Here is a 14,841-nt window from a genome sequence, read left to right on the forward strand (position 1 = left end):
AGAGCTGGTCTACACCGATCACAGCGGCCATTGATTAGCCAATGCCCGGCCAGGCTAAAGCCATAGTGCTGACTGTTCTCAGTTCAGATAGCCCCGGGGCAGCTCCGGGTTGCAGTTTTATCCCTGCTCGAGAACATGTGTCTTGATGGAGGCTTCCAGCAGGGATCTCCTCAGCGCTCGGACATCATCCCGTCCAGATGTGATCCCTATAAAACACAGGCCCCCCACGCCTGTATAAGCTCAGGAAAAAAGCAGCCGGCATTGCTTCCACATCCCCTGCCTCCGGCTACCAGTAGTCTATGCAGTAATTGAAAAGTAAAGGCAATTGAATTACAGTACAGGGCTCCAGTCCAACAAAATTCACTTTCTTTTTTTTTTTTTTCTTCCCCCAGTCTACATTCATTGCATCAAGCTCGGCAGGGCTCCTGATCTCCTCATGTGTGTTAATGCTGACTCACAGACTAACTTGCACAAGACAGAGGGAGAAAACACACACGCAGACTGTTCCTCCATACTAGGTAATGACTGAGCCCAGCCGAGGAACTGCGCCGCGTGTTTTGTAAGATCCTCTATGGCTTTGTACTTTTATTCGGGGAGGGGTGGGGGGGGCTGATTTCTGGGGGTCTTGGACTGGCCGCCGGCCTTATCTTTCTCGGTAGCAGCTGCTGGCTGGAGGCAGAGTCTCTGTAACGTTCAGCATGGCAGGGAGCTCTGCTGTCGGGCAGGCTATGGCATTTTTCGCAGTTGGGTTTAGTTTCGTGCCCTGCCCGGATCGCTTTGCTTACGTCTGATTAACCCTTTGTCCTCTTTGCATCATCCTTCGCACTCTTTGCCTAGATGGACGTTTAACCCCTTGTATTGCCAAAGTAGTACACTTTGCAGAAGAGGGTGGTTGGCATCGCATTTATATAGGGTGCCACGTAGCCGTCTCTAATAATCCAGCTATAGTGTTACAATATGGCGTTGGACTGTGTATATTGACTGCCAGTGTCTGTCTGTTTGGTATCAGCATGTTGTGTACCCAGCTGCTGGGTAGACGGGGAGGGGGGTGTCGGTGTATAATAAGACCCTTGTGAGAGTTATAAGCAGGGACGAGAGGCTTTTCTGATGATGAGATCAGCACCGCAGGGCACAAGCTTGTCAGTCAGCAACTTTGATTGACACTTGTGCTTCCGCAAGAGGCGCGCAGCAGCTGAGGCAGTCTTTGTTTACGTAGACGCGTGAGGGCTAATGATAGCCGGATGTCTAATTAATTTGCCTCCCAGCCAAGTCGCTGCAAGTCTGCCACCGTTTCTTGCTGATCCTGGCACATTTGGAGTTTGGTGAAAACAGCGACCCCCGTGTCTGATAAGATGGGTGAGAGGGAGAGAGAACTTGTTAGTATGACAGAGCACAGTGCAGCTCCGCGTCTCCGAACGGTCTCATCCCTGCAGTGTCACCCAGTCTGCTCCATGTCTGGGTGCTGGATTAGTCCACGCCATGTGCTACGTTATCACTACTATCCTGTATAGACTGCAGCCTCCCCCATGTACTGCAGTGATACATAGCCTGTGTGGATGCCAATGTGCTATACTATGTCAGCACATACTGCAGTGTGAGGACGCCTGTGTGCCATGCTAGGACGCCATACACTGGCGTGTCCCTCAGCCTGGTTATGTGCCCCTAGGCTACACTGTATAGTATATGAAAGCTCAGTATAGCATACATCTGTCTACGCTATGCTATAAGGTGGTATATAATCTTGGCATAAAAGCAAGATATGTATCACTGCAGTGCATGGGGGGCGAATATACAATCATGTTGTCATCTTGGATTTCTGTCTTCTCAGGTCTGTTACCTTTTTAATCCGTTCTCGTTAATAAAAATTTTGGAAATATGTGGATTGTGCCAGACTGTACGTCTTCTATTTTGTGTCTTCATATAGTGTAGGATACTGGAATATGCTAGAACTATATGCTACCACTATACTATGCCGCCATATACGCTAGTGTGAACACACACACATATGTACCTCGTAAGATACTAATACTGTGCTAAGGAATCATATACTATTGTACGATCCTATACAGGAATCTTATGTGCAACAGTATGGGGAGAAGTGACATATATTAATACTATACTATTCCGCCCCATACTGTACTCTGAATATATGTTAGATATACGGCATAGTATGGTTATAAGTGGCCTAAAGCATATGACATATATGATACAATGTAACATACAGTGGTGCCTTGGATTACGAGCATAATTAGTTCCGGGACTGTGCTTGTAATCCAAATCTACTCTTAAAGCAAAGCAAATTTTCCCATAAGAAATTGGTTCCATGCCCCTAAATAATGGTTTTTTAAAAAAAAATTCTGAATAACCTGTCAAACAAATGAAACAAACATTTAGAAACAGCTGAATGTTTCACATTATAAGTTACTGTACAGTAATGGAGAGGATGGGAAACACAAGGGCTGACAGAGACTGCAGGGAGTATGAAGAAATGAGCAGGACAGATGTGGGCAGAGTATAGCAGCGCTCTCTGTCCGGGGAGAGAAGGGTTACAGCTATGAAGAGATTAGCTCCACAGTCCTGTCCCCTGATGCAAGCCCCAGCCTGAAGTGGATCTGCTATGATTTGGAAGGTGAGGAAGACTTCCTGGGTCAGAGTACAGTGCTGTAGACCACCCTATGCAGACCATTCCCCTCCCCCACTCGACCTCCCACCCAGTACAGCTCTTAAACCAAAGCAATGCTCTTAAACCAAGTCACAATTTTGAAAAACTGTGAGCTCTTCTTGCAAAACGCTTTCAATTCAAGTTACTCTTAAACCAAGGTACCACTGTATTAGAGATGAGTGAATTTATATTACAACGAAGCGAATCAGTTTGTTAGCTCAGCAATCGGCTTATCATCATGCTGCCTTTGAAGTCCATGCCGCTCTGCCCCGGGTGCCTGGAAAAGCTGGATCCAGTCCTGGGGGAAGATTCCCAGGACTGGATCCAGCTTTTCCAGGCACCTGGAGTGGATCGGCACAGACTTCAAAGGCAGCAGGGTGATAAGCAGATTGCTGAGCTAACAAACTGGTTTGCTTTGTTTGTACTGTAAATTCGCTCATCTGTATGTTATGTGTTCACACTACGTTATATGGCAGTTTAGTATATTGGTATATGTTATATTGCCTCATCATATACTGTAGGATAGTTACACTAGACTATGCCACCATATACTGCAGCGTGAACACGTATGTGTTTCATTGTGTCATGGTACAGTGTGGGACACTGGAATTTACTGATGTTATACTATACAACCATACACAATAGTATGTGCTTGTACGTGTTGTCGCCTTATTCTGAATTTCAGGATTCTAAAATATACTAAATCTATACTATGCCGCCATATACTGTTGTAATAGTGTATGTTATATACTGTGAGCTAAAGGAATACACTATGCTGCCATATACTGCAATATGAGGATATGTTATATTGTGAGATAAGGGAATTTACTAATATTATACTATGCCGCCATATACTGTTGTATGAGCATAGGTTATATTGTGCACACTTATACTGTGGGATAAAAGAATATACTAGTTTCAATACTCTCATATTATATTATGCCACCATATAGTGTACTATGAACATATGTTATATTTTGTATAATTGTACAATGCTATGGTGTGTTGTATATCTATTTGGGTGAAAGGCTCCATGGCTTGGCACCATCGCAGGGCAGTAGTATGCAGTATATATATAATATATGTTTATCACGGTCTGGTAATATCATCAGCCTTTATATTTTATCACCGCGTAAATGCTATTTTGCGACACCGAATAAACCGCTGTAAGAGAGAACGGGTTTATGTGACACAGTTGCATATTTTGTGGCACAAAGAAGAATTTTTATATGACTTTCCGTCCTATAGAAATAAATGATGAGAAATGAGCTACAGAATATCATATTGTACCACGAAATGTTCATTTACATATATCTTATAAGGAAAGTATTGGTGGTGCCCGATACTACGGCAGGGTGGCGCTTTATTCTATCTGCTGCCACCTCTTATATCTTATTGTTATACGCTATGGTGTCGGCTACTTAGAAACCTCTTCAGGTGCCGCAGTCTCGATAGTACAAACAATGGCGTATCCAGACAAGGGGCAACCAGGATCATGGCTGGGAGGTGAAGCCAAGATATTGCATTAGGGAAGTGTATTATGAGCAATTGTCTAATGTTATAATCAATGTGGCCTCCTCACAAGCACCAGTCATTCTGATGATATAACTGGGAAGTGACTGGGTCGGGTTTCCCATCAACCTCTGTATATGTCAGCCGGGATTATATCACTAATGAACTGTATTTTATATATTTCTGCATTATTATTATGTAGAAGACTTTGTCTGTGCCCCCATAACATCACCCATCCTGGTCTGTGCCCCCATAACATCACCCGCTCTGGTCTGTGCCCCCATACCATTACCAGCCATGGTCTGTGCCCCCATAACGTTACCAGCCATGGTCTGTGCCCCCATAACATTACCAGCCATGGTCTGTGCCCCCATAACATCACCTGCCCTGGTCTGTGCCCCCATAACATTACCAGCCATGGTCTGTGCCCCCATAACATTACCAGCCATGGTCTGTGCCCCCATAACATTACCAGCCATGGTCTGTGCCCCCATAACATCACCCGCCCTGGTCTGTGCCCCCATAACATTACCAGCCATGGTCTGTGCCCCCATAACATTACCAGCCATGGTCTGTGCCCCCATAACATCACCCGCCCTGGTCTGTGCCCCCATAACATTACCAGCCATGGTCTGTGCCCCCATAACATCACCCGCTCTGGTCTGTGCCCCCATACCATTACCAGCCATGGTCTGTGCCCCCATAACATCACCCGCTCTGGTCTGTGCCCCCATAACATTACCAGCCATGGTCTTTTCTCCCATAACATCACCCGCCATGGTCTGTGCTCCCATACCGTTACCAGCCATGGTCTGTGCCCCCATAACATTACCAGCCGTGATCTGTGCCCCCATAACATTACCAGCCGTGGTCTGTGCCCCCATACCATTACCAGCCGTGGTCTGTGCCCCCATACCACTACCAGCCATGGTCTGTGCCCCCATACCATTACCAGCCATGGTCTGTGCCCCCATAACATCACCCGCCCTGATCTGTGCCCCCATAACATTACCAGCCCTGGTCTGTGCCCCCATAACATTACCAGCCGTGGTCTGTGCCCCCATACCATTACCAGCCATGGTCTGTGCCCCCATACCATTACCAGCCATGGTCTGTGCCCCCATAACATCACCCGCCCTGATCTGTGCCCCCATAACATTACCAGTCGTGGTCTGTGCCCCCATAACATTACCAGCCGTGGTCTGTGCCCCCATACCATTACCAGCCATAGTCTGTGCCCCCATAACTCTACCAGCCATGGTCTGTGCCCCCATAACATCACCCGCCCTGATCTGTGCCCCCATAACATTACCAGCCGTGGTCTGTGCCCCCATAACATTACCAGTCGTGGTCTGTGCCCCCATAACATTACCAGCCGTGGTCTGTGCCCCCATAACATTACCAGCCATGGTCTGTGCCCCCATAACTCTACCAGCCATGGTCTGTGCCCCCATAACATCACCTGCCCTGATCTGTGCCCCCATAACATTACCAGCCATGGTCTATGCCCCCATAACATCACCAGCCCTGGTCTATGCCCCCATAACATCACCCGCCCTGGTCTGTGACCCCATAACATCACCTGCCCTGGTCTGTGCCCCCATAACATCACCTGCCCTTGTGTGTGCCCCCATACCATTACCCCCCCTGGTCTGTGCCCCAATACCATTACCAGCCCTGGTCTGTGCCCCCATAACATCACCAGCCCTGGTCTGTGCCCCCATAACATCACTAGCCCTGGTCTGTGCCCCCATACCATTACCCGCCCTGGTCTGTGCCCCCATAACATCACCAGCCCTGGTCTGTGCCCCCATACCATTACCAGCCCTGGTCTGTGCCCCCATAACATCACCAGCCATGGTCTGTGCCCCCATAACATCACCAGCCGTGGTCTGTGCCCCTATAACATCACCAGCCATGGTCTGTGCCCCCAGACCATCAATGCTCCTGCCCTTAACCCCTATAACACCACCAGCCCTGGTCTGTGCCCCAATAACATTACCAACCATGGTTTGTGCCCCAATAACATCACCAGCCCTTGTCTATGCCCCCATAACATCACCATTTCCTGTCTGTGCCCCCATAACATCACCATCTCCTGTCTGTGCCCCAATAACATCACCAGCCCTTGTCTGTGCCCCCATAACATCACCAGCCCTTGTCTGTGCCCCCATAACATCACCATCTCCTGTCTGTGCCCCCATAACATCACCATCTCCTGTCTGTGCCCCAATAACATCACCAGCCCTTGTCTGTGCCCCCATAACATCACCATCTCCTGTCTGTGCCCCAATAACATCACCAGCCCTTGTCTGTGCCCCCATAACATCACCAGCCCTTGTCTGTGCCCCCATAACATCACCAGCCCTTGTCTGTGCCCCCATAACATCACCATCTCCTGTCTGTGCCCCCATAACATTACCATCCCTTGTCTGTGCCCCATAGTATTTCCAGCTGCAATCTTTCCTTTGCCTCCATAATGTAGCCAGCCATGGTCTGTAAAACCATTATATTGCTAGTGATGGTCTATGGTTGTATAATTCTGCCAGCCATGTTGTGCGGTCACATAATGGTGCTGCTATGGTCCGTAGCCGTCATATTGCTAAAAACTCAGTTATCTGAATCTGGGAAAGCTGAGTGACACAGTATGGTCACTATAGCTCCCACAGAGCTTGTCACCCAGCTTTTCCAGGCTCTGATATAAACAGTAAAGCGTTGCCATTTAGGATCATTGGAAAGCTGGATGAAAGTGGCCATATGGGTTCTTACCCAGCATTCCCCCAAAATAGATACAATTAAAGGATGATTTTCCTGCGTCTTGACAGAACACGACTCAAGGACTTGTATTTACTGGGGATTTCTGCATTTTTTCTTGGCAGTCATAGCCCGTCCCTGTTATTGGCTGGCACTGGCATATTGTACATAATCTGCTTTTAACCTATAGTCGTGCCCATGTATTTTGCGGTGACCGATTAGGTGCCCCCTTCCTGTCTGCAAGCAGGGAAGCCAGTGGGCATGTTGTACATTATTGGGATAATCTTTGCCCGGTGAAGCTGCGCCTTGTGTGAATAATGATGAGAGGATTACAGATTAGGCGGCAGCGGCGGAGTAACTAATAGAAGACTGGGGAAATTTACTAAATGTGCTGTGAATATGGAGGTGGTGGCATCTCAGCCCCTTTAAATGAGATCTGCCACAGCCATCCAGTCGGGAACCCACATAAATGATAGAGATCTTACATATAGCTCTTAGCTGATCTTTATATATGAATAATATGAATAATAAGAATGGCATTATACTACTATACAGTCTTTATTAGTCTCTCTAATTCGTCTACCCTGCCCAAAACGACCATTTAAAAGCATTCCCAGGCACAAACCAAAGTTCAAGTGGATATAAGAAACTTTGTAATTCTTCTTGTTGAAAAATGGCTCTTCTTTCACCTATTGTGGCCCTTCCCTCCTAAAGTCATCAATGGAGATAGATTAAAAGCTCACTGAGAGATCAGCTTACATGCTGCCCATATAAGTAATGGGAGTGTGGCTGTAGAGAGACAGAAGCAGAGGAGACAGCAGGTGCCGATAAATACTGTAGGTCTTACGCCAGAGCTTAATTCACAGCTTACACTGCTCATTACTGCTCTTTATTGTCCTTCATTTTGTTGTTGCTTCAGAGGGTGTGCTTTACAACTTTCGGAGGCTAGGCTCCACACAGTCGCTTAGGTACAACTGAAAATTAGAGTGTCTGCAGAAGGGAAAACTAGTGAAAAATTCAATATACAAGTAATATAATGAAATAAGTGACAGTGACTTAACCCAAAATGTTGCCTGAAACATACACTTTAGGGCTATGTTCACACAACGCGAACACCCGGGTGTTCCGTGACCCCGGCCAGGTCACGGAACGGCCGGTCTCAGCCCGGATCAACCCGGCATCCCGCATTAGCGCGCGCCCACATCAGAGCTTCCCATAGCCCACAGTGAAGCGAGCGGCCGGAGCCGCTCGCTTCACCGTGTGAACTGACAGGGCTTTCTGCGGCCGGAATTCACTGAATTTCGGCCGCAGAAAACTGACATGTCAGTTTTTTCCGGCGCCGCATGGGATCCCGGCCGGAGCGCATACGATGTGTGTACGCTCCGGCCAGGATCCCATTGAAAATAAGGCTATGTTCCACCCCTCAAAACTACGGCCGCAGTTCTGCGGCGAGAACTACGGACGTAGTTTTACGTAGTGTGAACATAGCCTAAATGTCCCAATGGCAGTAAGAGGCACTTTCCTATTTATACCCATCTGACTAATCCCTGAGCATCTAAAGTACTAACTACCTCTTTCAGTGAGCTTTACTATGTCTAGAAGGGACCCTGTGGATAGAATGGTCATTCTCTGGTATTTAATAGGACATGACAGTTTTTTGTTACGAGTGATTGATGGTGTTTACATGCAGTGGAAATATATGGACAAACTCCAAGACGTTGGCACCCGGAGAGTTTCAATGCTTCTTCCTATTTCTGAATTAGAAGGGTCCTTTAACAATAGGCTGACTAAAGTGTGTCCTGCTGATAGGACCTCCAGTGATCACCGGGAATCTGTTGGGGAATACAGCAGCAAGTGCTCACTTTTTCTGCAGTGCCCCCACAGGGGAAAATAACAATTACACTCATCACCATCACATTTAATGATCTGTCTTTGTAATCCACTGGTGTACTGACTCCTCCCGAGTCCTAAATGGGGTCCTGAATGTTGAGTAGACCTGTGGAACTGTTCAGTTTCGGCAACGTTCTCTGTTTTATCACCTGCAGCTGCAGGAAAACATGGATACAGCCTAAGGCTTATGACTGTATCCATGTTTTCCAGGACTTCCTACAGCGGCATCTAACTTCTGCAGCCGCAGGGAATCAAACGCCAAGTGGAGAACCTTGCCGAACCCGAAGTGTTTCACAGGTCCGCTCAACACTAGTCGTAAATCCTCTAAGGCTGGATTCACACTTAGTATTTTTAGAAGAAAAAAAAACCAGGATTGGAACCAACAGAGAATAATTATGCTGGAAAGATCAGCACCCTTCTTTTTTTGGTGTTTTGGCTAAAAATACTATGTGTGAACCCAGCCAATAGGATATCCTAAATAAGTACTCTAAATAAGATGATTAGGGCTGAATGACGACTCCTGAGGCTCCGACATAGGCAGTAGCCACCGTGGCATGAACATTAAACCACAACTTCAACCCCAAATTGCAGGAGGGTGGCAGAGTTGCCAGCTGCCGCAGTAGCAACAGTGACACTGTTAGGTCTATTGGAACCGCAGACCTACAGCACAGACCTAAAAGAATAGATATCACTTTTCAGCCCCTTCTCTAAGTTTGACATTGATTGACGGCTCATTTATAAGCCCATTCTACAGCAATGCAGCTCCGGGGGGTCAAGAGGAAAAAAAAAGAAACGCAAGAGGCGAAACCACATTGTAGCAATTTTCCTAAACTCCAGACAAAACAAATCTGTCTATTTATAATCTAACCCCCATCGCCGCCTCCTCCTCCTCCTCCCCTGCATTATAACAGCAATAGTAGGATGCAGCCCCTTTCCAGGAGTCAATCCCAGGTATTTCCTTGACCTGGACGGTAATGACCTGATGTGAAGAATAACAGTGAGGATTGATGCCTCCCCTCCCTCCCTTAAATTGTTATTGCAGATAAACCTCCCAGCTTTCCCCTTGTGTCTGGAATCCTGCTGCAGACCAGATGTCAGGCTGTAGGGACGACACATCCTAACACAAACTCCCACTCCTGAAAGTAGCGAGAAGAGCAGGGGATGGCAACTGCACACTGTAATAATATCTAAAGTCCTGGACTGTCTCCAGCATCTCTGCCTCTCCCCTGCAGGAGTTAACGCTGGTGGCTGCCAGCTCTGCAGACTGTTTGGAATAGTTTAAATGCTTTGACACTCTGGACTGGATGGCAGGAGAAGCAGTTTACAGTGTAATTCATATGCAAAACTGCACTATAAATTTTCAACCTGTCTGTGTTGCTGTGGCACCACTAAGCACTCCATCAGCATACAGTACAGTAATCCTGCCATCTTTGTTTGCATTGCAGTGACTCATCAGAAGTCTGTCTTGTACCAACACTGAAAGCATTATTCTGGCACTGATCTTCCTCTGTTTTTTAAAGCTTCAGCCCAGAACTGGCATTTACTCCAAGTCTCTAATCAAAGGACTCTATTCATTGCAGAGAGCAAGCTGAATGTTAATCTGCATCCGGCCAATTCATTGACATGCTATGTACTGCTGTGGACATTTTGACTTGCTAAAACCTTGAGACAGAGTTTTTTTTTCTTGCCTCCTTCTTTTCTTCTTCCTCTAATGCTGATCTATATATTTTTTTCTTTTCCCTCCCCGGGCGCTTTTTTATTTTGTATTTTTTTTAGTTACGGGCTGAAAGCGGGACACACAAGGAAGAACCTCTCTTCCCTGACGTCGGGATACTTGGGACCAGTTTTGGAATTTTAAGGTAGGTTTCTCGGATGGCGGACATGGAGAAGTTCCCAGTCCTACCCCAAGGTTTGTTCTTTATGTGTCGGTGTATGTGTTATATTCTGCAGACACAAGAAAATGGGACATACCCCCCCCCCCCAACCCCACCACCATCTCCTCCTCCTCTTGCCTGTCTGTCTAGTGTCTCTATTCTCTCACACTGTCTATTTGCTGCTCATCTACTCTGGGACACAATAGTTTGATTCCTGCCCCCCCTGGAAAGAATATGTTGAGCTATTTCATGGATATATTAGCCTTTGATCACTCGTGCCTGAAGTGTTAATGCCGAGAAGAGGGGGCAAAGCTGGTGCCCATGCAGGTGCCCGTCACCCTGGCTCTTGACTCTGTACTGGTGGTCAGTATACAAGGAAGGGCTTTCCTTTTATTTTTTATTTTTTTGCATTTAATATTTCGGCTGGCTAAGTCTTTGGGATTAGCGGAGGGTACCGCTCACTCTTGCTCTTTAATGCAGCAAAAGGCAAATCTTATTACAGCACAAGTGGTTGGGCTATTGTCCTGATTTAGCCTGCTGTGAGGTAATTTGATGCAATACCATAACACAGTCTGGGGATACAGGAGTTGTTTTCAGTGTAAGATATTAAAGGCTCTATGTGAGCTGCATCGCCTTAGATCCAGACACTGGCGGGCAGGAGAGGAAGGGGGGGGGATGCATTAATGGGCTCATGTCTGACTTGAAAAAGCATCCTTGCACTTTTGTCAACTCTCCTTTTTAAATCTTCACGCAGTAGAGATCATAGGAGTCTCCAGATAGAAGTACAGAGGTGCTCGTCGCTCCACGGAACCCCCCCACCCACCCCTTTATACCCCCTCACACCACCCTATGGGTATTAAAAATTTAGAATCCTCTGTTCGCACTGCAGCATGTTCTATAGGATGTAATGCCCACTCAGATCATTTCGGAGGCAGCAGTGCCACATTATTCGACACATTCAACGGGGAGCGTGGTTTGCTGTCGGCGTTCGCCCATCTCCGGATGTCACTGTAAGCTCCGACCGGACATGTTCCCATCCCAAATACTTAATAACAGGTCAGTTTTTGTCGCTGTCGGATATCTCCGAGATCCGAAATCTTACCGGACGGGGGTCTAACAGAAGAGACGATCTACAGCGTGTAAGTAGAAGACCCACTGCATGCAAACACAGCCAACCGCCAGACCTGTTTCTGTCTCCCTGTGACATCTCCATTGTTCATTTTATTCCTCCACGTTACTTGAGATCTTTAACCCCTTCTGCACCCAGAGGACCTAGCAACACGCGTCTTTGCCATGGCTTTGAAGGGAGGGTGAAATCTGGGTTGGCGTGCAGCGGCCAGGAGCACATTGCTGGCTCTGGTCTATAAATCAAAAGTTTACTTGTTATGCAAATGTTTTATAAGGATGCCAGCGAGAGGAATGAAGGATTTCACACCTCGTGGAGATCACAAGGTTCAGACAGAAGAATCTTGATGACCGCAGCATTTAGTCCTTTACATATATATATATATATATATATATATATATATATGTTGAATGTACATGGCTTTAACCTGTTTGTATGTAGCTGTAGCAAGGCTTTCAGTTGTGACCAAGGCAGTGTCTAGTTAATGCCCCTCACCCCTGTACCCAGGGCACATGTCTTGCTGGCCCTCCCCTAGCTAAGATTCTTTTTGTATGTTTGCAATGTATATAAATGTGTAGGTTGTGCTTATATAGGTGTATATGCATTTCCTGTGGTTATATAGCACCACTGTATTCCGTAGCACTGCACGCAGCATGTACCCATAGCCGTTCTTTAAGTCATTGGGGCTCCTAATCTGGTTACCTTATCTCACCCACACCAAACACCCCAAGGTTAGATACGTAGGAAGCCATCATGAAGTTTTTGGAGTGTGGGAGGAAATTGGAGACTCCCAGAGGAAACCCATACAAAAACAGTCCATGGTGCTATATATATACTTGTATGGCAGCTTTTATACCCCAAAGTAGCAAAATCTGAAATCTTCCCCCCTGAGAAGTTACCTTGCACCTTTACTAGTCCAAGTGCCCTGGCATCAGATCTTAATTTCCCAATGTGGTGCCCATTTTCAGTAGACCTACATTCCCAATTGTCCCCAATGTTTTGAAATGGCCTAAGGGACGTACCGTTCCAATGAAATAAGTTGTTGGTGCTGATATTAAGCGTCCCCTGCAGACCCCGCAGTGAGGGGAGGACAGAACATCAGCAGAATTTAACTTTTTACATGCTGGAGACTAATCTACGTCATTCATTTGTGGCTTGGTGGCCTGTGACACCGTTATTGTAAGCTATGTAAGAATATAGCTGTCTATTGCTTTATGGTATGTGGTAAATGTCGTCGATCATCTTAGAAGGCAATTGGGGGAATGCGATTTCCTAAAACTATTTCTCTTTCTTGATCCCCTCTATTATCATGCATGCTGGTCGAATGTGGCCCCTAAGAATCAACCTCATTTGGGGTCTAGTTGTACCCATTATATTTGGGAAATGCATTCATACTCTTCTATCACTACTCCATTTGGGCTCACAATCTAATTTCCGTAGCTCAGACAGTTCTATGGAAAGCCAAGTAACCTACCAATAATTGCAGCGAATGGGGACGCACTACAGTTTTTGTAGTCAGCTCCTCTTACTTTTTGCTATAGTCCAGACTAATCAATACTGAGCTAGCGTCCTGTTTTTAAGGTGGACGCCTAAGGATTCTGCTATGTGACAATACAAAGGTACACTAGCCCTATCTTACTCATTGGCCGTGCAGGTGACTATATACTATTCTATACAGGTCCATTACTACTAGGCTAGGCTGCTTAAATCCTGTATATTAGTCATTCATATTACTTTAAGAACTAGAAAAGACATAAAAAAAAGTTTTATCACCATGGTTACCAGACTGCTCAGTACATAACATAAGGAAAAATAGTGAAATCTCCATAAATTGTTAAAGGTATATGTGTCGCTTTAAAAAATAAAAATATCCACCCCCCCCCCCCCTTCCTTCCTTGGCCGACATGATGCATGGCACTTCCCTGTCTGCGTCGGGATTAGTTGTGGTGATGTTTTGTTCAGATGATCTTTCCACCGTGCTCCCTCTTAGTCGTCGCTGGCAAGATGAAATGAGTCAGTGCTGAGTCGATGAGTGTTAACATAAGTTGCAAATCCACAACATATTGCCATGTGTGAGGCGTAATAACGAGACGGAACGATTTAGAGGCTTTTTGTGTGAACTTGGGCTTTCGACTGTGTTCTATGCCAGCACACATAATAATTCTCCATCTGCTCTACGCAAGTTTGGAGCTTCAAGATTCTAGTTGGGGACATTGGGAAAAGTTTTTTTTCTTTTTTTTTTTTTTCCAAAGGGTTCTGACAATATACGGCGTAGTCAGTCTGTGGGGTTCCAGCTGCTTCTGGCTTGGCAGAGGATTGACGGAGTTAGTAATGTCGGTCAGATGGCGGGATTGGTCTTTATGTGTCATTTTGGATATGTGTGACAACTTCTTTATGGTCTAGGGCCAGGATCATCTCTCCAGGTGTTGCAAAACTACAACTCCCAGAAAGTCCTGGTAGCCACATCCCCTGTTAGGGTATGCTGGAAGTTGTAGTTTTGCAGCGGTGGAAGAGCTACTGGTTGGGAACACTGTTTTTTTCATCAACTTATTTAGATGTCTGATTGCCTTCGTAGACTTCCTATACTTGGGAGTCGTAGTTTAGGTCACCAGATCTCTGATTCCTGTTCAGAAGAGCCTACCTTGACCAATTCAAGAGTCTCAGTTGCCCTATACTAGCCATTGCAGGCTCCTCTGGCTTGGGCTATTCTCCTTGTTTGCTTGTTTGTTCTCTCTGGTTTAACCTTATAGAAGCTTATTTACTTCAATTCTAACTGCAGCAGAGCTACAAATCCCAGCATCCCTTGGCATTTATAAAAAAGTGGCTTTTATGGTGTCGTAGAACTTCATAGTTGTAACCGGTTGCTTTTGATAATAGTCTGAGAAGGCTATAACCACAAAGATTTATAGAAAAATAAGAGATTTATTACATAGAATTATACTTAGCTGCAGTTACAGATGGTACAGATGCATAGATGTTCCTTCCACAATGAAATGGGGAGCCCCATTGTATATTATGCACTA

General features: G+C 46.1%; 1 protein-coding gene across 8 annotated transcripts in view; it reads left to right on the forward strand.

The window, feature by feature from the left end:
* NACC2 (NACC family member 2) overlaps positions 1 to 14,841 on the forward strand; it is a 121,713-nt gene that overhangs the window by 72,911 nt on the left and 33,961 nt on the right. For 2 of the 8 annotated variants that reach the window (XM_069944292.1, XM_069944301.1), the window contains exon 2: positions 10,595 to 10,677. The exons of 1 other annotated variant lie outside the window; for it this stretch is intronic. The gene's annotated coding sequence lies outside the window, so the exon portion shown is untranslated. Of the gene's footprint in view, positions 1 to 421; positions 519 to 10,594; positions 10,678 to 10,878; positions 11,056 to 11,377; positions 11,832 to 13,810; positions 13,832 to 14,841 lie in introns of those variants that run through there. 5 more of the 8 variants (XM_069944293.1, XM_069944297.1, XM_069944295.1 and 2 more) reach the window with 5 other exon arrangements.

This window comes from Dendropsophus ebraccatus, chromosome 10 (genome assembly GCF_027789765.1).
Source record: "Dendropsophus ebraccatus isolate aDenEbr1 chromosome 10, aDenEbr1.pat, whole genome shotgun sequence".
In the NCBI taxonomy this organism is placed as follows: Eukaryota; Metazoa; Chordata; class Amphibia; order Anura; family Hylidae; genus Dendropsophus; species Dendropsophus ebraccatus.